General features: G+C 39.8%; 1 long non-coding RNA gene across 2 annotated transcripts in view; it reads right to left on the reverse strand.

The window, feature by feature from the left end:
- The window catches only part of LOC148216491 (uncharacterized), a 36,644-nt gene extending 15,236 nt beyond the window's left edge, over window positions 1–21,408 (reverse strand). The window contains exons 1-2 of one of the 2 annotated variants that reach the window (XR_015795328.1): window positions 21,163–21,408; window positions 13,203–13,258 (exon numbers count right to left, since the gene is read on the reverse strand). This is a non-coding gene — a long non-coding RNA (uncharacterized LOC148216491). Of the gene's footprint in view, window positions 1–13,113; window positions 13,259–21,162 lie in introns of both variants that reach the window. The other variant, XR_015795329.1, reaches the window with a different exon arrangement.
- Between the last annotated feature and the right edge of the window lie 1,846 nt (window positions 21,409–23,254).

The following is a 23,254-nucleotide window of genomic DNA, read 5'->3' on the forward strand; positions in this document are numbered from 1 at the left end:
GCGAAAACGGCCGCGGAACACGCGGCAGGGCCGGAAAAACAGCCGCGGACCACGTGGCACGGGCGGAAAAATGGCCGCGGACCACGTGGCACGGGCAGAAAATGGCCGCGGACCACGTGGCACGGGCGGAAAATGGCTCGTACCCCGAGGCGGAGTTCGCAAACCAAGGTAAAATTTTGGGGCCAGAGCTGGTCGTAACCCGAAAAATTCGCAAGCAGAGGCGTTCGTATCCCGAGGTATCACTGTATCATCATTATCATCATCATCATCACACACACACACACACACACTTGAAAATGCTGTGATATAAAAAGAAATACAGTCCGAAGATTGAATTGTGACTCTAAGCAGCTTTTTACATTTCTGTGAGTCTGAATTTCTTTCTTTTGCCCTCCAACTTGCCGTTTCAGTTTTAAAGACTCTAAGGAATACGAAGACAAAGTCAGTTGTTCTCACAAGTTTGTTCCAACGTTAGATCCATGTAACAGAGAAAAATATACCCTTTGGCCTTTGTCCAGAAACCACATACCAATTCCCAACCTCGGAAACCTTTAAGATTTGTACCTTAAAAGTCAGGACAAGTTAGAAGTTCTAAGTCCCACAGGAGTCTTTGAAAATCTCTGCCTGGATTAATGATAGCTCTTGGATATTCTAACCTCTGTTCTATTTAATAGAATGCCATCACTATAAAGCAAGAGGGCTATCATGGTGAGTCAACCATGAATTCATCTTTGGGGGAAAACTGAAATGGATGTTCCTGATGGTAGCCTATGAAAGCCCATCACAGACATATCCTTGACCAGCAGGTATTTTTGTCCATCGGTAGTGACAACATATGAACCAACAGCCATATTTTCTACTGAGGAGAAGAGGAAATCATAACAAATAGAGTCTGCAAAAGAGTGGAAATATAGCTGACTGCTCAGACTACTTGTATATATATATATATATATATATATATATATATATATATATATATATATTATAAGGAAGAAGACATATGACACATATTTTTAGTAGATGCTGATTTCAGTGTATACCTGTAGTCCAATCCCTATGTGTTTTTCCTTGGAAATAAATCTCACTTCTAGGAATGCTCCTCTGGAGAGGGTGCCTAAAATTGCAGCCTTAATTCTTTGCTGGAATGTGGCCTTTATAATTGGATGGGTGGATGGATGGATAGATTAAATATGCATTCAAAGGGATTGAGCAAACATTACTGCTGAAAATTATAAGCAATTCACACTGTTTCTTCTCCAGTAAATTAGATCAAATGCAAATTATGCTTGATTTTTCATTCTCATTATTTGCTATATAAAGGATCCATTGGGGGTGATAAAACTCTAATTGCGGCTCTCCATCTTTCAGGGACCACAGAAGTAGCGATTTACCATTTTCTCTTCCATGTACAGTACTTTGAAAAGTGGGATCAAAATTGTGGAAATGACAAATCTTGTGGCCTGTTTGCTACTCTCAGCTGGACCTGACATTTTAAATAAAAGGGTTTGAGTCTGTGTTGTATTGTACAGACATTGGCTGTGGGCAGTTGACTTCCATTTCTATTCTATTCCATTTCTAGAAGTGTGTCAAACATTCACCTTATGGAATTATGCTTAGCTATTTCAGCTCAAAATAGAAATAATCTTGGGCTAATTTTGGCGCAAGATTATTTCAGTATAATTGCTTGGTATTTTCTTGACACAACCCACAATTATATTCCTAATGTATTTCTCTCCTGCCCCCAACATACTGCATGTTCTGAGACCAAAACTTTAATCTCTGTGAAGGGAGAACACATGCTTCAAATCTATGCATAATTACATTTTTCTCAATAGGTTTTACTTCCTATATATAGGAATGCACTGCATATAAGTTAATAGATACAATTCAGATCCTTTTCTGATAATAATACTACCATTTGAGGGTGCTGGCCCTCTTTTTTTTAATGGGCTTACCCTACTACAGTGGTGCGGACCACAGGATGTCAGTGCTTTGAGTTGGGCCAGGTCACGAAACAGACATCACAAGGCATCTTAAAACTCTGCTTTATTGATAGAGGCTATCATAACAGCATCTTGAAAACCTGACGGCATTTCCCCTTCCCTCTTTCTTATACCCAAGAGAGTTTCACACTGTCTTGTCTTCCTGGACTGAGTTCCTGTTTTGCCAGTGGTCTCTACATATCTTTTCCAAGGTCATCTCTATGATCCTCTACCCAGGAGCCCAGAAGAACACAGCTCTTGGATGTGTTTCAAGGATAACAGGATTCCTGATGGACCCTATTACTCAATATGGACATAATGAGACCTTCAAGCTTTTTATTGTTCATGAGAGTGGAATATATAGGAAACAGAGTAGAAGAAAGCATTCCATTTTGCTTGATTATAGCAATGGCTCCAAGGAAGGAAATGGTTGCTACTGTATTCATTGTCATGGGCGAAAATAAGCTCATAACGTGATGGATTTGGAACTTCATTGGGTTGGGATCTATTCCTAACATCTGTTATAGATGATCTCAGCCTCTAAGTAGAATGTGAGAGAATATAGGTAAGTGGCTTTTCAGAGAGTAGAGTACAGAACAGAACAGACAGCAAAGTAGATAGGAGATTAGGCACAGGTGAGTAGCTAGATAGATAAACAGGCAATAGGGCTATGGAAGGAATGTCACAAAATATGTGCTTCACAATGCATGAAGCAATGTGGCTGTGCAGGCACATACAGTTGGAGACAGCCGGGAACAGCTTTTGAAGCAGCCACATGACCCTTGGAAGAGACACAACTGTTTTAGCCATTGGAAGAAAGGTGTGTCACTTGCCCTCCTGCCAGTTGCAAAACATCTCTTCTGAACTCTTTGCACACCCCAGATAAATAAGAAGGTAAAAAGGCAAGGAGATGGATAGATGGATGAATAGTTTCATCTGTGCAACTGAGAAAGAAGCCAACCTTTAAAATGGTGAGCAATGGACACAGTCTTTCCACTGAAGTCCAACATGGTGAGCCCCTCAAGTCATGCACTGCACAACATCTGGATTGTTTTTCCTTCCTGTGCCTGAACAGAGACCCACCTGTCCCCTAGATGAAGTTCCTTCTCTCCCATTACCTTTCAAACAGACCGAGGGGAGGGGAAAAAAGGTTGCATTTGAATCCCCCCACCCCACCACACCAGAAGACGGCCACATCAGCCAAAGACCCATTTAAAAAAAAAAATCCTTTAAGAAATCAATGGAGCAAAAATGCCTAATGTCTCAGCGCTGACAGACAAAGCCCATACTAGCCCCATGAAAAACAAGTGAAGGACTTGTATAAAGGGAAGCTCGTGCACTAATTAGGGTCTGCCTACTACAGTGAATCAGCAGTTGGAGAAGTTTCCATTTATCCAGCTCCTTTGTGCTCATTTTTTCCCCCTGCGCTACTTTTTCTATTGTGGGAAGGGTTTTTAAAATAGAAAAATAAATATAACAGGTCCTCAATGAGGGGAGAAGTGCTGACAGTTTTCTTCTTCTTCTTCTTCTTCTTCTTCTTCTTCTTCTTCTTCTTCTTCTTCTTCTTCTTCTTCTTCTTCTTCTTCTTCTTCTTCTTCTTCTTCTTCTTCTTCTTCTTCTTGAGACATTTGTAGTTATTGTTGCATTTGTCTATGAGTCATAAACGTCTTGTTAACCTTCAAAAGGTTTCCTCTATCTATCAATCATCTATCTATCTATTTCTATCCTTCTACCATCTCTTTCTCTCTCTCTCTCATCAATTATCTATCTCTATCCCTCTACCTCTATATATATCATGTTGCTGTTGTTGTTGTTCAGTCGTTAAGTCGTGTCTGACTCTTTGTGACCCCATGAACCATATCGCGCCAGGCCTTCCTGTCCTTCACTGCCTCCCTGAGTTGGCTCAGTTTCATGCTCAATATATATATCATATCATATCATCATATCATATCTATATCTCATCAAAAATCCTTGATGGAAATTATGAAAATGTATGAAATCTCTTAAGAACTTGTTCACACATGCATTTCAGTAATTTATTGGCTGGATGAAATGAAATGAAATGAAATGGGCCAAAGGAGGCTTATTCAGCAAAACACAGTTACACAAACTCTCGCTTAGCTCATGAGTAAGTGAATTCTATAAGCTTTGCATTTCCTTCTTCTCTTTTGGTTTCCTACTTGTGTATTGGTTTTTTCCCCTCTGGGTTCTAGGACCTTTTCACAAGAGCAGATGATATGCACAGTAATAAATAATGTATTGTTGAAAATAGCTATAAATAAAGATATTTCAGGAGAAAGGACTGTTTGAGGTGATGTGACAATGGCCTCCTTAATTTAAATGCATGGAGATTCTATTGACAAACCCATTCCTTTTTAGTAGCTTAACAACCCAAATGACTACAGAATAACACATAGCATACAAGAAAGCCATTAAATAAACCTGGAGAAGAAATATCCTGTGAATGCACTAAGTGGCCATTTAATATACAACCAGTAGCCAGCTCATATTGAATGTACTCCAGATGTTTTCCTTGTACAGTGATGAAACATCTAAACTCTTTTCAATAGATATATTCATTCGAAGTTCAGAGCAACATCAGAAGCACTGACTGAATTCATATATCATGCTAAGGTTTGAATTGACTATGATTTATCAAGGATGCTACAATTGGCCGGTTCCACACCACCAACCAAAGCAAAGCCAAACCAAACCAATCCGTATGATGGCTTACACCAAAATATGGATCCATTCAGGGTAGCCTGGGAATGGGGGCCTGTGGCCCTCCAGATGTAGCTGAGTTCCAAACAATCATAGCCAGTGTGGTCAATTGTGAGGAATCATGAGAACTCTAGTTTAGTCACATCTGACATGGCACAGGTTCCCATCAGTGGTACAAGCAAAACTGAACTGGATGGTTCATGAAGACAATTTAGTATGTTCTTAAGATGTATTGTTACTCCATAACATTTAGTTTAAAAAGTCTGTTGATGCTCCACTGCCCCCTTTTCTCTGCCCCATTTACCCAACAAATACATCTAAGAATAGTGCCTTTTCCTCGAAGGAAGTTGCAATGGGAGCAACACCCATGAGGTTTTCTGGTTGCAAAGGAATCACTATTTGTCTATAACATCACTACTACGAGTCTATGACATCACATCTCATGGCTTCAAGTTTTTCTCCCAGCCACACAGTATTCCAGTCCCTCTTTCTGCTCCAAAACCACCATTTCAACAATATATGTGTGTTGTTTTCAGCTTTCTCTGTATATACCAAAGCCTTCAAGGCAGCTAAGAAAATATAAATGCTCATGTGCCTCCATTATGCCAATAAAACCAACAAACCACCCAGAAGGGGAACAACTCTTGCTGGAAGAGAATATTAATTATGAAAAAATAATCTTGAAGAGGGTGAAAAAATGCACTAAAAGGCAGGTTTTGTTCAGGCTATAGAAACTCCAGTTTACTAACAATAGAATGGCACGATCCTCTTCTATTCAAACCCTTTCTATTACTTGGGAAAAGAAAGGTGAGAGTTAATCCTTTACAAATAATGACCATAACAGACCTATGAAAAGGACCTCTTCAATGGAAAAGCACTAGGAGATTTTTGTTTTAAAAAAAACAATTCTCTAATCATTGGACTTCTTGAAACTTCTTGACTATATTACTACTCTCCTTTACTAGTCATAATTTCAGTAGGTGATCCCTAGTGTCTACCATCTTGGCCTGCTCCCTCTCCCCTCATCCAGTCCATGCCAAACGTCCTGTCACCAGGGTTTCCCAAATATCACCACTGCTCTCCTGTTTTTCCCCCTCCCTGCCTTCTCCTCATATTCATAGAGCTGCATGTGGGTGCCTTCAAGTCAGGTTTTGACTCCTGGTGACTGCCTGGATACTAGTCCCTGCAGTTTTCCTGGCAAGGTTTTTCAGAAGTGGTTTGCCTTTGCCTGCTTCCTAGGGCTGAGAGAGAGGGACTGTCCCAAGGTCACCCAGCTGGTTTTGGTCTCCTGGTTTCTAGCCTGATGCCTTAACCAAACTGGCTCTCTCATTCTTAGAACTAACAGACATTATCCATTCACTCTGCCACTAGTCTGGCAACCAGATTAACCCTTTCAGAAAGATTAATTCTTTGCAGGGTCTAGTGAACCTCTTGTTATTCCTCCCTCATTCCTTCTTTTCCTCCTCTTCTTCTTCCTCATTTCATTATTTATTTTAAATTCATTTAGTCCATTTCCTATGCCTTTGGCTTTACACACATCCTTCACTACCCATTTCCCCATCTTCTCTGAGTCTGGATATTTGGCAATTAAATGCTTCCTGCTGGTGGATTTTTATTTATGATTCATTCCCCCCTCCTTTTTTTTTTAATTCATTCACACTGACCTTTCCAAATCTCATTATATGAACTTCCTGGCGGTTACTCACAACCAGTAGGTAAATGGTAATAGTCAGCAAGCAGATGACTACACTCTATTGCGTCCTCAAACAAATGTTTTTGCTTTGTCATATGCCATCTTTTCACAGTCCAATAGTTACACAGAAATGATGCATCCTTCCAGCTCAGGGTACTGATTTTTAATGGAATTATACAAGACCGTACGGCTGTAAGTGAGAACACTAAATCTCCTTCAAAGCCATTCACTTTCTGCAGTGACTAGTCCTGGCATTTGTAATGATCTTGTTTGATCTAGGCCCACATTTTTCATATTTCAAGTCATTAAAACAAATGGCTCATAATAACTTTACCTATTGATTCCATGTCATTCAATACAAGAGAATCAGTCAAGATAGCTGATTCTCTGCATAAAATATTAAAAGTTATTGCCACCAATATAGGTTTTAAGATGGTGTTTGGAAACTAACACTAAAGCCTCACCAATAAAGTCTTTAAAAGGGCAGAAAGGGTCCTGTTGGATCATATGAAAAGCCCAGCTAATTTTGTATCCTGCTTCCCACAATGTTTAAACACAGCCATGGAAGCCTAAAAGATAATATAGGGGCAATAGTCCTTCATCTCTGATTACTTATCAACATTTAACCCTAATGACACCCTGATCCAGTGTTGTCCTGTTCCAAGCACAATGGAGTTCTAATCAATGAGAGTTGAGAACTTGCTCTTCAAAGAAGACCATTGCAGGGCAGAGTACCATTATTCTCATCAATGAATCCTCATCAGGCAATCAGAAGCTGACAAGAAGCTCTTAATGCTAGGAGGAAACTTGTCTACTTTAAGGTCTCAGACCTGATAAGGAATCCAGGAACAAAACTACTGGCTTCTACTTCTTCTGAGCCAAGCCAGACACCTGACCATTCATGACTCTCAGGTCTACTAGAGTAATATCATTGCCATGCAGTAGAAAAATGCATAAAATAGTAAAGAAGTGCAAGACTTCAAAGCTGAATTCCTTGGAAGTCGAATGCTACTCAGGAATCAACCACGTTATGCAGGGATTAGGCATACCATATTTTGGCTGCAAAAGTCCTGATGACCATTAGAGGGCACCAAAACTGCAATTCTTTTTTGCCATGTAATAGTCATTTTGATGGTATGGTATACTTACACAGGAATTAATGAGCCCCAATTTAGCTTTGCTGGAATTCTTTACTTCTCTTGTGTATAGGCTAAGGCCATGAGATTGGGCCTGCAAAAATCTAGACCGGTGTTTCTCAACCTTGGGCGCTTGAAGATGTGTGGACTTCAACTCCCAGAATTCCCCAGCCAGCAGGGCTGGCTGGGGAATTCTGGGAGTTGAAGTCCACACATCTTCAAGCGCTCAAGGTTGAGAAACACTGATCTAGACCATCGCTAGATAGCAGGGAAGACCTTGCTTTGCAGCTATCTATGGGGTCACTGGGAATTTTGTAGACCAGATCCGGTAGTCCTAATGTACACCCTTCTAATTCACTTATCAGTTGAAAGGTGCAAATCAGAATGGAGTTTGCACAGCTCAGATTCCTCCAGCATTTTTTGTTGTACTGCTCCCTAGAAACTTTGGAGTTTACCTGAGGATAACATTTATAAATCTAACCATTTACACACTGACTGAGAGTTTGGGGTGTAAGCTGAACATGTGCTTCTAAATTCAATGCTTGCTCAGTTCCTAAAATGGAAATTGGAAACGTCTCTTTTGTGGAATGTCTGTTCTTAAAGTCAGCTGTAGTATTCCTCCTTGTACATTCTGAGCTATTCAGCTTCAGAATCTTTTTATCGAGGGATTTTTTTTTTCTTAATTCAAGAAGGGCAGCTAATTTGATCTAACACAAGAAGAATGGTTTTCTTTTACACCGTCGGGGTTTTCCTAGAAAGATACATTTCTATTTATTTCCACTGAATATCTGATTGCAGAATTCCGCAATGGCCATCTAGTAGGAACTAAATTAAATTACTGCTTTGAGTTAAGACTGTAATTTAGCTACAAATTTGACAATAATTCCATAATGTAGTACATGGCTCAGACAGATCTAATTTATGATTGTAGTAATCAATCAATAGAAAGAGCAAACTCTCCAGGTTCCACAGAAACACCCTTCTCCACTTAGATGGCTCATTTCTTCTTGCCATTCCAGGCCAATTGAAAGGTGCAAGCAATAACATTTGGCCAAAAAATGGATAGTGCCTTATCCCAAGCAAGAACAAATGTGGAAACAGAGTTTTATTTGGAATTAGAATCAAAAACTCAATTTTGGAAGGTCAGGACCACTTGATTTAGAAATTAATGGTTTATGTGGTATTCAGCGAGTGGCAGCCCCTATGTAACATTGGCTGATCTCCAAAAAACTAATTATGTTGGACTTGGTACTTGGATATAGTACTTGGATAGGAGATCATCAGAAAAACACAGTGTGGTAAGTTAGACTGGGAAGTTGGAAAGAGCTCCACCAGAAATTTATGACAAATCACTTCCAAATTGTTGCTTTAGAACAGGGACAAGGACAGCGACAAGGACATCTAGTCAACAGGAGTCAAGCTAAATTCAAGGGAAATTTTACTTTTATGCGAAGGTGCACAGTTGGAGGTTCTAGGGCCATATTTGCCTCTTAAGGACTTGGGGTAGTTCCAAAACCAGCCACCTAATCACAGGATTCCTTTAATGTGGCCAGGAAATGATTACAGACAGGACATGAGGAATAATCATAGTAATTGTAATTAATTTAATTTTTGTCAAGCTTACTCTTAACTTTTGTTAAATAAAACTTGCTTTTGTCTTGCCCATGTCCACATTTTAGTCCTACCTTCAGCATGGTCTTTGGCTGGAAAAAAGGTTGGAAAAAGGTTCTGCATGGCTGGACTTTAGAAAGCTAACTTAAATGATATTAAAATATTGGTACATCAGGGACTTGGGCACCTGTAGATTTTTAGCTGTTGCTGAACTGTGTCTCCATTGGTTACATTGACTGGAGGGAGTTCGGTTCATCATAGCTTGAGACAAGGGCTCCCATTTTCAATTTTAAGAATTTTAGGAGAATCTGCTGTGCTGATAGGTTGCAATACAGTATAAAAATGAGATTCCAATAATGTAATAAGTAGACTAGGAGCAGCACAAATGACAAATCTTTTATCTCTGTCATTCATCAACAGCAGATACAAAGAGAATTGGTAGTCAGTAGGAAGAAACATTTGGCTGCAATGAATTAACTGAATCGCCTACTCATCCTGCTATAAAGTTTCTCCTTGTCTGTCATAATCATAAATCTATGGAGAAAACAACTGTAGCAAATCTCCCAGGAGGCTTGCATCAATATATTTTGTAAGGATGCAGACACTACAGAGCCCTTTTCTTAAGACACCAACGTTTGAGTACAGCCTACTCAACCTCCGAATCAACTTGGCATCCCAGGATGCTTATCACAATCCCTGCAGTTCAGTCCCAGATCTTATGTTCTGTATGAATTGTATGAATTGTACTGCCTGCCTACAACCTAGTCAGCACTTTGCAGCTTTTGATCAATTATCTTCTCAAAACCTCTTCTTCCTTCATACACATTCAATTTATTAGAATTGTCATGGGCTCTGAATAGCCTTAGCTGCTATGAGAAATATATGGAATGGAGGTACAAAGAAGATGCAGAAACACCACACTATCTTCTCCTACATGAGATTTTCACAGATAGCCTCTTTGAAATAAAATAAAAGCAAATTCTCTTTTATCAAACAGAAGGAGAATGCAAACAAAAAATTATCTGAGGAGTTTGATTCTGATGTTACGATGAACAGCTAAGAAAAGGACGGGTTTGTCTTGGCTGAAGGCTACACTTGGTGATTGTGTGATATGTCAAGGGCTACATACCTGAACAGAGAGCAGGATCAGAACAAACACATGGGCAGGACTAGGACAGAAAAGCAAGAAACACAAATATGCATTGGTCTTGATAGACAAAACCATCAATGGATTTCCATACCAAATTGGCTCAGGAAAATAATGACATCTTATCATGACAGCCAACTCTACTGGCATAGATCAGAGGCCACGGTGAAGGGGTGATGTTGGCTGTATGAGAATATCAAGAGCAGGAACATTACAGGTTGTTCATTCCTACCACTAACTATCCTTTTCCAAACTTTCTCCTTTATGTGGACTGGTAGATAAGCATGAAAAGTTTTGATTCCTTGTAAGCCAGGAGTCAACAATGTGCCCCGGCAGACCCCATGGCACAAATGACCCCCCCCCCCATTGATGTCAACAGGACTTAAAAAGAAAACAAACAAAGAAATGGCTAAAATCTCATGAGTTCAAGAAGAGATGTTGATTTTTGTGCTTGAAATCTTGCAAAATATGGGGGTAAGAACACACATGCATAGACCAATAAGGGCAGTAGATGGTCCCTGTAGCATGCCTTTGAAACAGTAATGGTCCCTGGATTATAAACTGGAAAACATTACAATACCTAATGCACTAATTCTCCTTGTTAGCAATTGGCGTGCTAACCTGATGCAAACAAAGTGCTATGATTATCCAAAGGCTGCCTTGGGATTACAAGCTAAACCTTAAATAGGTTAACAAAATACAGTTGCTCAAACTTATAATGGCTTGCAAGTTTGGACTAGAGGATGTTCTAAAGATGTTGGCACTTCCGCAAACCTGATATTCATGGCCTCATGTACTTAGCTAATACCATTCTCGCAACATCAGGACCATAGCTTGGGGAATGCTTTTTTTGTTATTATATTAGCTTTTCCTCCCTGGGTGTCCTGCTACACCAGCTTTCTCCATCCAGAAGATGTCCCTTTGTAATCCACAAGATCTGGAATGCATGTGAAGGCTACTCATCAAGGCAGGAGTTCATATTATATAAAAATTATGATCAGGATGCATTTAAGATGTAAAAGGACACATATTTTTCCCCCCTCTGTTACCTACTTCTTTAAAATTGTGGCTTCTAAGCTATAAAATTGTGTACCGTTTTCTCTGAATGAGAGTGAAAGACTTGGGTTTCAGTGATGCAATTACAACACAGTAACCAAGCTGTTTCTCTGCCAGCAGCCACGTGGGATGTATCATTTTAAACTATCTTCAGGGTCTTTCTTATTGTCTCTCTTCAACAAAGGAAAAAGGAAAAGGAAAAAGGAAAAAGGAAAAGATGTCTCCTGTAACTTGCTCATTGGTTTAATGCAGATTTCTCAATCTCAGCAACTTTAAGATGTGTGGACTTTAAATTCCAGAATTCCCCAGCCAGCATTGATTTGGTTGAGAAGGTTGAGAAACCCTGGTTTAATGCATCTCTGAGCTTTCTCCTCCCTGCTGCCTATACCTCATTTTCCCCAGGATGTGTGTAGACTTTATGGCTGTCAGAATCAATTTTGAAATGAAGATCATTGAAATCAGAGGCTGTCATCATCCCCTTTCCTTCCTACCAGTCAGGTAGCAAGTCTGTAGGTAAGAATTAACTTCAAAAAGGGCTAGCATTGAAGCTGTCACCAGAATTTTTTTTTTCCCTTGGCAGGATTCCTATTCCCTTACAAATTCATTTTCTGTTCACTGTGGAACTCATTATGAGTCTGCTTATGTAATGGCATGTGGGAAAATCCTTGGGAGACTGGGCTGAGAGACGCTGCCTAGGGAATGGTCAGATAAGAGACAGCATAGCCTGAAGCAGGATAGTGGGAAGGGCAAGAGGCTTAGAAGGGACCCTCCCTAGTTTCTTGGGCTGTTAAGGAGATGGGGGGAGAATTGTACTTTCAGACTTGCAAGATTTATGTTGGCCTTGCAGGGCAAACCAGGCAGGAAACATGATCAGATGAGCTAATTCTATTTAATTGTAAAGCTACATTGACAGAATCTTGCAAGTCTGAAAGAAATTTAGAAAAAGTTTCTAAATTATATCAGTCAGTTCCATGTACTCACCCCTTAAGACACCATTTATTGGCACCTAGTACTGATACTACAATACATTATCTTGTCTTTCCAGGGTTTTCCATGAATTCTTAACAATGAGATACCAACGTTTATATCCATGTATCTTTAGTGCAACAGAGTTAGGAAAAGATTGAAGATTCAAATTCAACACGTCTGGAGGCAAATTGGTTGGAAACTGTTTTTTGCATTGTTGTCAAGGACATCCTATTGGAGAAGACACTGATTTGCTTTGGTTTATGTTGCACTTGTAACTCTTGCACTAAATACTATGTTTTTTACATTTTACTGGAGCAGGCAGAGGACAGACACCCCATCTCGATCCACCCATCCTTTACAAACTTCATCCATCTTTCAGAATTTGCTTTGCTCCATTTATGTAGTATTATGCCAATGATTCAAAAGATTTTTAAAAAGAATGCTTGGGGAAATAGCTCAAACATTACAATTTCCCACTGAGTCAGCAATTCAGGCATTTAGTTATGGCTCATGAAATGCTGAATAATTAAGGAATAAACAGTCAAGTCATGCACATTTCCATGTGAATCAGGTCTTATATTAGGAGTGGGCAAGGTGTGAACTGTGGGATGCAGGCAGCTTCCAAACCCCTGTTTTGCCATCATCTAAGGCCTCTAGGATTTACCACCAAATCTGGCAGCATTTCACCACAAATCTATGGCACAATTTCTTGCCTGCAGTCCATTGGGAAAGCCGGGAAAAGGCTCAGCTCAGTGCATTTAAAACAGCAGCCCCCAACTTCAAAAGATAGAGAGAAACCTGGAAAAACTCAGCCTTATCTTCATGTGATGCCTCAACATCACTGCCTCTTCTCTTCCCTTGCCTTGGAATAAGGGTAGACAACTTACAATCCCTTTTCTGCAGCCTTGGAACCTCGCTGAACCTTGTTGGAACAGTCATCTGCCTTTGGAGAACAAGAACAGAGCATAGTGTAACTAAAACAAATGACATTTTCAAAAAATCTTTTCCTTTAGAGCCAACCCTACTTACAAATGGGATGTGACCCTGTGTGTTTTGTAGCATTCAGCATCCCCTCCCAAAGTCGTTAAACTAGCCTTTGTCTACTCAAAATCTGTCTTGTTTGCTCTAGAGGAAGCAAAAATCACCAGAGATTTCCAGATCAGAACAAATGGTTAAACAAGGGACTGTATCAAAAAAGAAAGAAAGAAAGAAAGAAAGAAAGAAAGAAAGAAAGAAAGAAAGAAAGAAAGAAAGAAAGAGGGAGGGAAGGAAGGAAGGAAGGAAGGAAGGAAGGAAGGAAAGAAGGAAAGAAGGAAAGAAGGAAAGAAGGAAAGAAGGAAAGAAGGAAAGAAGGAAAGAAGGAAAGAAGGAAAGAAGGAAAGAAGGAAATCCACTCGCCAAATTTATGGGAGCTAAAACCTGAAACTGTGTCTTTATTCCCATAATAAAATAAGTATTGATTTTTTTTTCCTTTTCTCTTACTGCCTCTGGACATTTTGAGCTTCTCTGTACTTAGAGGAACAGACAGCATGGATTGTCTGTGTGTCTGTCTGTCTATGTACACAGCAATAAGTATCCAGTCTTAAACATCCTATCCTAGCAGTTTCTGATCATGGATGCAATAATTCCACTGATCAGAATAATCTAAAGAGTCATCGTCATTTGCATACACATTTTCTCATGAAGCACGTTAAAAGCATCTTAACTGCATATAGTTTGCTTCTTTTGTAAGTCTGAGGAGCAACCCTGAACCTTTGAACCACCTCTTATTCAGAATGGAATCAGGAACTGATTGCAGAAGAGGAGCTGAACTTCACAATAAGGTGGATTGGTGTTTTCTGGGTTTCTAACCACGTGAAGCCTATTCTTACAGCTCACATTTGACTTGTTTCCCACCTTCAGCTTGGAGTGTGCTACCAGGTTTTGGTGACACGGTCAGAAAGAGCTCTTGGGACTGCAAGCAAGAGGGCGAGTTCTTGTTCTTCATAGTGTTGGTCCTGCATAGATACGGAGTCCGCTTGTTTTGCACTGTGTACACTTCGGTCACCTAACAAACGATCAAGGCATGATGAATGAGGGGTGTTGTTCCTCGGCTGGCTTGATGCAGAGGCTGATGCTGATTTGGCTAAGAGGAAGGGACAGCCCCGAGGTCACCCAGCTGGGGTCTAGAACTGGATCTCCTGGCACTTGAACTACTGTACCATGTTGGCTCTCAGTCAAAGATCATTGGCTCAAGCTGTTTGTTCTTGAGTTGAATGAGTTTTTCATATTTTTAAGTAGGGATTTTTCCAGTACTGGAGGAAGGGGAGGGGGAGGAAGGGGAGGAAGATGGGGATGGGGATGACTTTACCTTGCCTTTTCCTCAAAAAGTGTCAGGCCTAGCCCAAGGAACTCCAAGAGACCATGCCAATTCAGTCCAGCTATGTTTATTAGCTACAACCTCTAGCAAGAATCTTCCCAGACCAAAACCCCATTTCCCAAAGTCCTCCAGCCACAACAGTGTGAATTTCTCAGGGAGGTGCCAGTCTCATCCTCTTGTTCCTCCTACGTGGTTCTGGCGAGCTAAGAAAATGTTTATCCCCCTGAGCTTGGCCTTCATAATTCCATTCCATCACAAAAAGGGAGCTTTAGGAAGGGGCTAATTGGGCAATTGCTCAGGGACTTGCACGAGAGCCCTTCCCCAATTTTTTTTTAGATTTTTTTTAATCCAGCCTTTATTATTTTTATAAATAATTCAAGACGGTGAATACACTTAATCCTCCTTCCTCCTATTTTCCCTACAACAACCCTGGGTTGGGCTGAGAGAGAGGGACTGGCCCAAAGTCACGCAGCCGGCTTTTATGCCTAAGGCGGGGGACTAGAACTTGCAGTCTCCTGCTTTCTAGCCTGGGGCCTAAATTTTGGCCTAATTTCAATATATAAAAAAAGGAAACATAGGAAAAACAATATCAGGGCCTCTGCTCCTTCGCCAAGCACCAGTTGACTTGCATGATGGCGTTTGCTACAGCCTGCTTTTAGCCTAAATCATATTTTTTTCCCCTTACACCTAGATGACATCACATCATTATCAGTCTGGGGTAACAAATAAGAAAGTAAGGGCAATAAAAGAATCAGAGTTAAATAAGCCGTGCTCTGTCTTTGCTAAATTGATTAATATCCCTGGTGCTCCAAAGTTGTGGATAGGTGATAAAAGCCAAAAAACTCTAAGACCCCCCTCAGTCCTAGGTTCTTCCATGACCCATTTTTTTCCTCCTAACAACCCTGGGAGGTAGATGAATAACGTGCTTTAATTGCCCAATATTTTTCTGCGTTTTTAAAAGCTTTATGCCCAGGGATATCTGGATTTTGTAATCACTTCATAGAGCATTTCTGATTCCACTCGCAGGTCATTTATTACTGGTGACCTTGCTTCTCCGAGGTTACATAACTGACTTAATCAGCAGAAGAAAATTCATTTGCATCGTGTTGATTTCTTTGTGATGTTTCAGTTCATTTTTTTCCCTAAGTGATCTGTAGCTTTGACCCTTTGATTCTGCTGGATTTATATATTATCTTTCTGTTCTGAGCAAATGGGTAACCTGTTATTTAGCATTCCATTTGATGGAAAATTTACATTTTGAGTAGCAGGACTACAACTCTTGATCTGCACTTAATTGACAGGCAGATACACCCACATTTATTCGGAATGAGTTAAAGACCAAGATGTATCATTTGGATGGCATTTAGTCTCTTCAAGTGAGGTTAGCTAATGAAAGGCTGTGCTTAACCACTGAGACAATTTGGTCAAGGAGACACAATGGGAAGGGGAACAAGGATGTTGGATCACATTCTGCGCAACATTTTTTTGTAACAAAAGCAACAAAAGCAGGGGAAGAAAGGATGACTGTGACCAGAATTTTATGGATCAGTGCACCTCTCTGCAATTGTTGTATCAATGGAATTGCTTCCAAAGAATTTGGAAACTGCTATTACGAAAGAAAAAAAAACTGGTTGTGCCTTTACAAATGACTATATTTATGGGAATAAGTGGGGATCAAGATTATGCTATCTGCACAAACCTCATCAGAAATTAAGATTATTGTTATTAATTGGTCTTAGATCTTACAGCTCGTAATGTGCACAAGAGGGAAGAGAAACCATTGTCAATGCTTCTAATTTTTAATGTTATGTATGGTCAGAGGGTTGAATAATTAATGCCTTTGTTTTATCACCATAACTCAATACCAGAACAAATTTTGCTCTTGTTCTCTATTCTCTATCTTCTTCATTAACTTTCCAACTAACCTGCTAAAGTACCAAGTGCTGTTGCTATTAACTCTGCTTCTGATTCTTTGCTCCTTCCTGTCTTCTCCTATCATGGACTTCATCTTCCTGCTAGTGTTTGTGAACGCTAACCCCAATTTTCTGTTTTTCTTCTTTGGGGAAGTAGGCAGCTATACTCTGAAAGTACAGATTGAGAGACATTGCAGTAATTTCATGGGAGCTCATCCTGGGTACTGAGACTGGAGAGATCAATCTCCTTGGGACATTTTCCCCCCTAAAACTGCTATTATGTTGTAGACAGATGCCTTACACATGTGTGGACTTTCCTAGCCAGTCAGTCTATTGCTGAGGATTCTGACAGCTGAAGTCCAGGTGAAAGTCTGCTGTACAAACTTGGCTATTTGGAATAGGTTTAGTGGATGGTACATTTCAGGCCAGAATTAAGTTTTCCTGGATCCTTCTTCTCCTTCTCCAAATGTTATAAAAATATTTGGGGTGGGGGAGGTAGGATAGTGTCTTCATTTGGGTTTGTTTATGCACTATCTTCAGAAACCCTTTCTGCTACAATAAAGACTTTCATTTAGCTGACTCCAAAAATTTGTCAATGGAGAGATCAAGTATGAAAACTGCCTGATAGGCCAAGATGTGCTGGTTCGCTTAGCTGGAAAAATTGGGAAGACGACTTGGTTGAAGACCTTTCATTGCGGCACACATGGCCCGTTTGTCCTATAGGACTTCATTGCTATCTTGTTCACGTGCAGGCGTGATTCCGAGTCATCATTCTGCAAAGCCAGTTTGTGCCCTAATGGAATCCAAACGTAAACTATATTTCAGACAGAGACCCATCAAACAATGGACCTGCTTTTGCTCCCCAGGCAAAGAAGTGTTCCATGAGAGCTGCACAACGGTTTAAAATATGTCTTCATTTCTATTCAGGATCAGAGCAAAATATGGATTTTCTTTTTCCTTCATTTCGCCAACCCCTGCAGTCAGTGGTTTAGAAGCTAGTGTATATTTGCACTGAGAATCAAAAGAGAAGGAATCACTTTGAAATACTGGTTATATTGGGGAAGCTAGCAGGGAAAGATAAAAAGCTGCAGCAGGTTTGGCCAAGAAGATAGTATGTGTTCAACAAAACAACACCAAAAGCTGATAAGAACTCTGATGGAAAATTTAATTGTCCTATAACTTTTTACTGACAATCTCTTTGCTCAACTTTCTCCCTTCTCCACAACTTATTAACATTTTCTCTGTACATTTAATACCAACTAAGTCTCTAGTTCCTTTTTAATATAATTTTATTAAAGGGTTTTTTTTAAAAGGAAGATAAAAATGAATCCAAACGAATATAAAGTAAGAAAAAGAAAAGAAAAAGAAGGAAATCAAAAAGAAAGCTAAAGGGGCAAGAAAGGAAAAAAAAAAAAGTAAAGGAAAAATAGAAGAGAAGGAAAAAAAGATAGAGAAGTAGCTTCCAGTCTTCTTTACAGCAGTTATAAATACAATGATAAATTTACCTCTTACGCTATGGTTACAACATAACTCTCTTCTTTTTATAATCTATCCTGTCTTATCATCAAAATCATAAATCATAAGTTCATTTTTTTTCTGTTTCATGCAAAAGGTCTGTAAGGGGTTCCCAGTCAGCAATAAACATAGATATTGTCTTTTCTCTGATCAAAGAAGTCAATTTGTCCATCTCAGTAAGTTCCATTATCTTCACCAACCATTCCTCCTCCACTGGGGTAATGCCAAATCTTTCCATCTTTGTGCATAGAATAATCTTGCTGCAGTTATCATATATAAAAACAAAGTTCCATGACTTTTTCCCCAATTGTTTGTCCATCAATCCCAAAAGAAAAACCTCTGGTCTCAATTGTATATTAATCTTTAAAATCCTCTGAATCAGTGTATGCGTTTGAATCCAGAATTTTCTAGCTTTTTTACATGTCCACTAAACATGATAAAATGTCCCTTCTTGTTGTTCACATTTCCAACATAAAATTGAAGTGACTTTATATAGTCTAGACAATTTCTCTGGTGACATATACCAATGGTGCATCATTTTATAAAGAATTTGTATAAGATTGTAAGATGTAAATTTCAATCCTTTCAGCCACATATTTTCCCATTGATCCATCTGCATATTATAACCAAAATTTTAGCCCACTTTATCATACATTCTTTCACTTCTTCTGTTACAAGTTTCAATTAATGTTTATACATTTTAGCCATTACATGTTCATCAATTGTACACAATTCTATTTTCAACAAGTCTTGCAATGTTCAAAGCCATAAATTCTTTTGCCTACTTTAAATCATTGACAACTGTATCCTTCTGCCACCCGTCCTTCTCTTGATTTTATTTTACATTCCCCTTGACAACATTCCAGTACCTTGCAATAAGTTAGCCATTTATATTTACCTATTATTTCTCGTCTATAAAATGCTTCTTGTGCTGAGATCCATAAAAATGTTTTCAGGCCCAACCTGGGTTTATATCTATTCCATATTCTCAATATGGCATGTCTAACATAATGATTTTTTAAATCCACATTAACCTTGACTTTGTCATACCATAAATATCCATGCCACCCAAATCTCAGGTTGTGTTCTTCTAACTCTAAGAGCCTTCTATTTCTCAGCAACACCCACTCTTTCATCCAAACCAAACAGCAGACTGCAAAATACAATTTCAAATCAGGTAAACCCAATCCTCCTCTTTCCTTTGCATCTTGTAACACCTTATATTTAACTCGTGGTTTTTTCCCTTGCCATACAAACTTAGATATATCCTCCTGTCACTGTTTAAATGGTGTATCAATTGTCAAAACTGGTATTGTCTGAAACAAAAACATCATTCTAGGCAAAACATTAATTTTTAATCACAGAAATTATCCCCAGCAAAGACAGTTGTAATTTCTCCCATCTAGTTCCTCACGCAGTTCAACTATTCCTATCTTTCCCCTTTTAAATATACATAGAGTAAATATTTATTGTGATCATATAAAAGGGTGATTGTCCCCTCCTTTTTCCCAGGACAATTAAGAATTGGTGATAAACCAATGGATTGTATATTTTGAATGCAAATGAAATACATTTTAATTTACATTCCAGCCTTTAAACATTTTTTCACATTCAGGAAGAATATAGCAACCACCATCAATACTGAAAATATTAAAACTACACAATTGATTAATAAACAACATACAAACCAACAGAAATGGCAGTTTTGTGAAGTGAGTGCTGGTGGAAAGGGGAATAAACCAAGTTAAAAATACCTGTGGAATTAAATATGTCCCAAAGAGAGGAAAAAAATATACTATCCTAGCTTCCATGAGGAGATATAGCTTCAGCTAAGGTGCCATTGCCAAGAAGACCCTGTCTTGTCAAAATGCTAACAAACATTCTCAGTGAAGGTAAAAGTGTTGATGTCCTCCTTGACTCCTGACGGTCGCATGGATACTTTCATGTAGTTTTCTTAACAGTATTGTTGAAATGGTTTGCAATTCCTTCCTTCCTGGAAGTTTTTTTCAACTTCCAATCTTGCCTACTGCCCAGGTGTTCCCTGGTGGTCTCTCATCCAGTCACTAACCACAGGTGATCCTACTGAGCTATGTTTTTGTAATGCACTGAATAGTGAAAGGAGAAGGCATGGTGGCCTTCTCTGGAAAAAACAAAACAAAACTGAAAGCAGAGCCGCATTTTTGAAGTACACTAAGGATATTCTCCTCCCCAAATAGATCAACATTTGGTGGACAAATCACACTGATCAGAATTTATATTCATTTATCTTTGTCCCACCTATTTTGATTCCTCTTGACTACCTTTAAGGATACTTGGTGCCTCTTTCCTTCTTTCTGTTTCCTTCTTACATTATCCACATTTGGACTGCAGGGCCTTGCAGCAGAACCCTACTTCCTTTTTCTCCCAGCCCACAATTCTTGTCCATGTCGTCCTCTTCAGCTCAGGCTGATGTGATGCTGTAATACTCCACCCACCATGTTTTGTCAGCATATAGCCAGGGTGCTGTCTGTCAAAGTTGCAAGTGTTTGTGAAAAGCCACCTGATACACGTGTCAGAGATATCTTCCTGGAGAACTCTCCCTACTGTAATTGTCTACTTCTCTGGAAAAAAAGCAGAGCTGCTAAGTTCACTCCCATGCAAAGCACTTCGTTTGTGATGGCCCTTGCTGGAAATTTGCTCTCCACTTTCCTTTAATTACTATTGCTGTTGCATCACTCTATCACCTTCTTTGCAAATTCAGACATCCGCCCGGCTAAAATGGCCCAGTTTCTTGTTCCTATCAAGACACAGACTCTCAGCAGCCAACATCTACTGTAGAGAAACATTGCTGTCCCCACATAGTGATGGATTTCTTCTTTTTTCCCCCAGATAAACCAATCATCCCTGTTTGCACTCGCTTTCCTAGCCCTGATCTCACATATGTTATTTCCCCATTTATTATCCTTTATCTTCACTTGACTTTTTCAGCTCCAGAATTTGCTGTCATTTATCACTGTCATCAGCACAGCACATAAGAGCATGTCCTCTTGTGTCAATGTCAGCCAGCATCCAACAACTAACCTGCTGTTTTGGGTTCTCCAGAAGCCTCCCTTGGTGCCCTCACCTTGTTCACTGGCCCCTTGCATCCTCCCTCTGTTGAGTAGCTGGCCGTCACACTTGGCATCAGTTCACTGTCAAGGAAGGCTTAGTTGCTCAACTATTGAAAAATGAGCCTGCCCATAGGCCTGTTGCAATACCAGAGTGGCATCTCTGTGCCACAAATAATTCACAGAGGTTCCAAAGGCTTGTTCACTTATGCTGGCGGCAGTTTCCTAATGTGATTTCATTCTTTTGAGGGAAGGCTGAAATGAAAGGGGTTGTGTTTGTTTAAGCTTATTTATTACCCATTACAGCTGCAATTGATTAATCAATAGACTGATTAACATAAAGGGTAAATTATTGCAGATGTGCTGTTCAGGAAAGAAGAAAAGCCAAACTCAGTGAAGCACAGGGTTTGTTTGCTTTGCCCCATCTGGGGTCACCATGCAGAGTAGGGGCCAAATGTAATCTACATTGGGGGAAAGTCATGTTGGAGAGTATGGAGAGTTTTCTACCAGGCAGATAGGTCTGATCCAGACTGGGACTGTGACCAAGGTCACAATTCAGAAAGGATTTTCAACTGCATTTTTTCTTAAAATTTCTAATTACTGTGATATGTTAGGAGACTTTTCTTCAATTCAGTACCTTCCAGAGAAATTGAGATGACCATTCCCAAAGTTCTCAGCCAAAATGTCCAAAGGTAAAGACTGTGGAAATTGCACACCAAAAGGACTGGAGAGAATTTGTTTACCTACCCTGCAACACTCAAAAGATGCAACAGCTGCCTTATTTTATCTTGGTCCTTTTCCATCATTTAGCAGGCTTTGCAGATGAGGTCTCAGGGAGCTGTTGCTTCATCAATCTTACAGAGTCAGATGTCCAAGCCACCTAGATTAGGTTTGTATCTGTCATGGCCCAGGACTCAGACTCTGACTCTGAAAAAGCTGCTCCAGCTGAACCTGTGGAGTGTCAGCCCCAGGAGACACCAAGCCAGGAATCACCTGAGGCTGATCAAACACAGGCACCAGCAGAACAGCTGGAGCAGTCAGATGATGAGGCACACCCCCCAAGCCCTCAGACTCAGCAAGTAGAGTGGAGAACAGAACAAAGACTCTCAATGAGGCTCCTTGCCAAGCAAGGGAGAAACTATCTTAATTGAAGATAGTTGGCTGCAGCCTGATTTAAGAGGCAGCCGTGACCCATCTTTCTCCATTGGAAACAACTGTCTGATTTCCTGCTCTGGTGTGTCATTCTTGTGACTTCTGCTTGTGAAACTATGACCTTGGACTGGCTGCCAAATCTGACTAGGATCTCTGAACTTCGGACTGGATTTTGACTACCTTTCTGTGTGCTGATGTTGAAAGCAAAACCACCCAGGGAAGCTTTCTTTCCAAGAGACTGTTGATTTACATTCCTTCTGTTGTGTGCCATTATCTGCTCAGCCTTGAGTAAATTGCTATTCTCACCTAGCAACTGTGTGTGTGAGTTTGAAACCTGAAACAGAACAATATCAGTTCTATCTTTTCCCAAGACAACTTCCCAGCTGCAACATCTTCATCTTTTCATTAGGATAGCCATGTTAGAAGATTAGTTCTTAGTGGCTTTGGAGGAAAGATTTGATGGAGTCGGGTAAGTCTTTGTGAGAACATAAGAGCCTTACTGGGTTAGGAAAAAGGACTATCTAACATAATATGGACCTATACAGCTGAGATGCTCATTAGCAGGATATGAGAGTGATAGTCTTTTCTCACTGTTGGCTCCTAACAACTCATATTAGGCCTGCTTGTGTATTGGAGTATGAAACCAAGCAGATGTATTGTGTGTTTATCTGAATCTAGATTGATTTCACTTGAGTAGCGCCTTGATAATTTTCTTTTAGGGAGAAATTGCAATTACCTCTAGAAGTTATAATTGCTGCAGCATTTATCTCCAACTGCTTTGGAAATCTATGCATCCATGATTTCTGAAATACTTGTAGTGAGAGGTGCTTAAAATGTTTGCTTTGTTTCCTGGAGGTACAGTCATATTTTGAATCTTTCATACCAAACTTCAAGAGTCCAAGACAGAGTCAAAG

This window comes from Python bivittatus, unplaced genomic scaffold (assembly GCF_059951505.1).
Source record: "Python bivittatus isolate LINGU-HERP-01145 unplaced genomic scaffold, Pbiv_v1 ctg000190_np1212, whole genome shotgun sequence".
NCBI classification, from domain to species: domain Eukaryota; kingdom Metazoa; phylum Chordata; class Lepidosauria; order Squamata; family Pythonidae; genus Python; species Python bivittatus.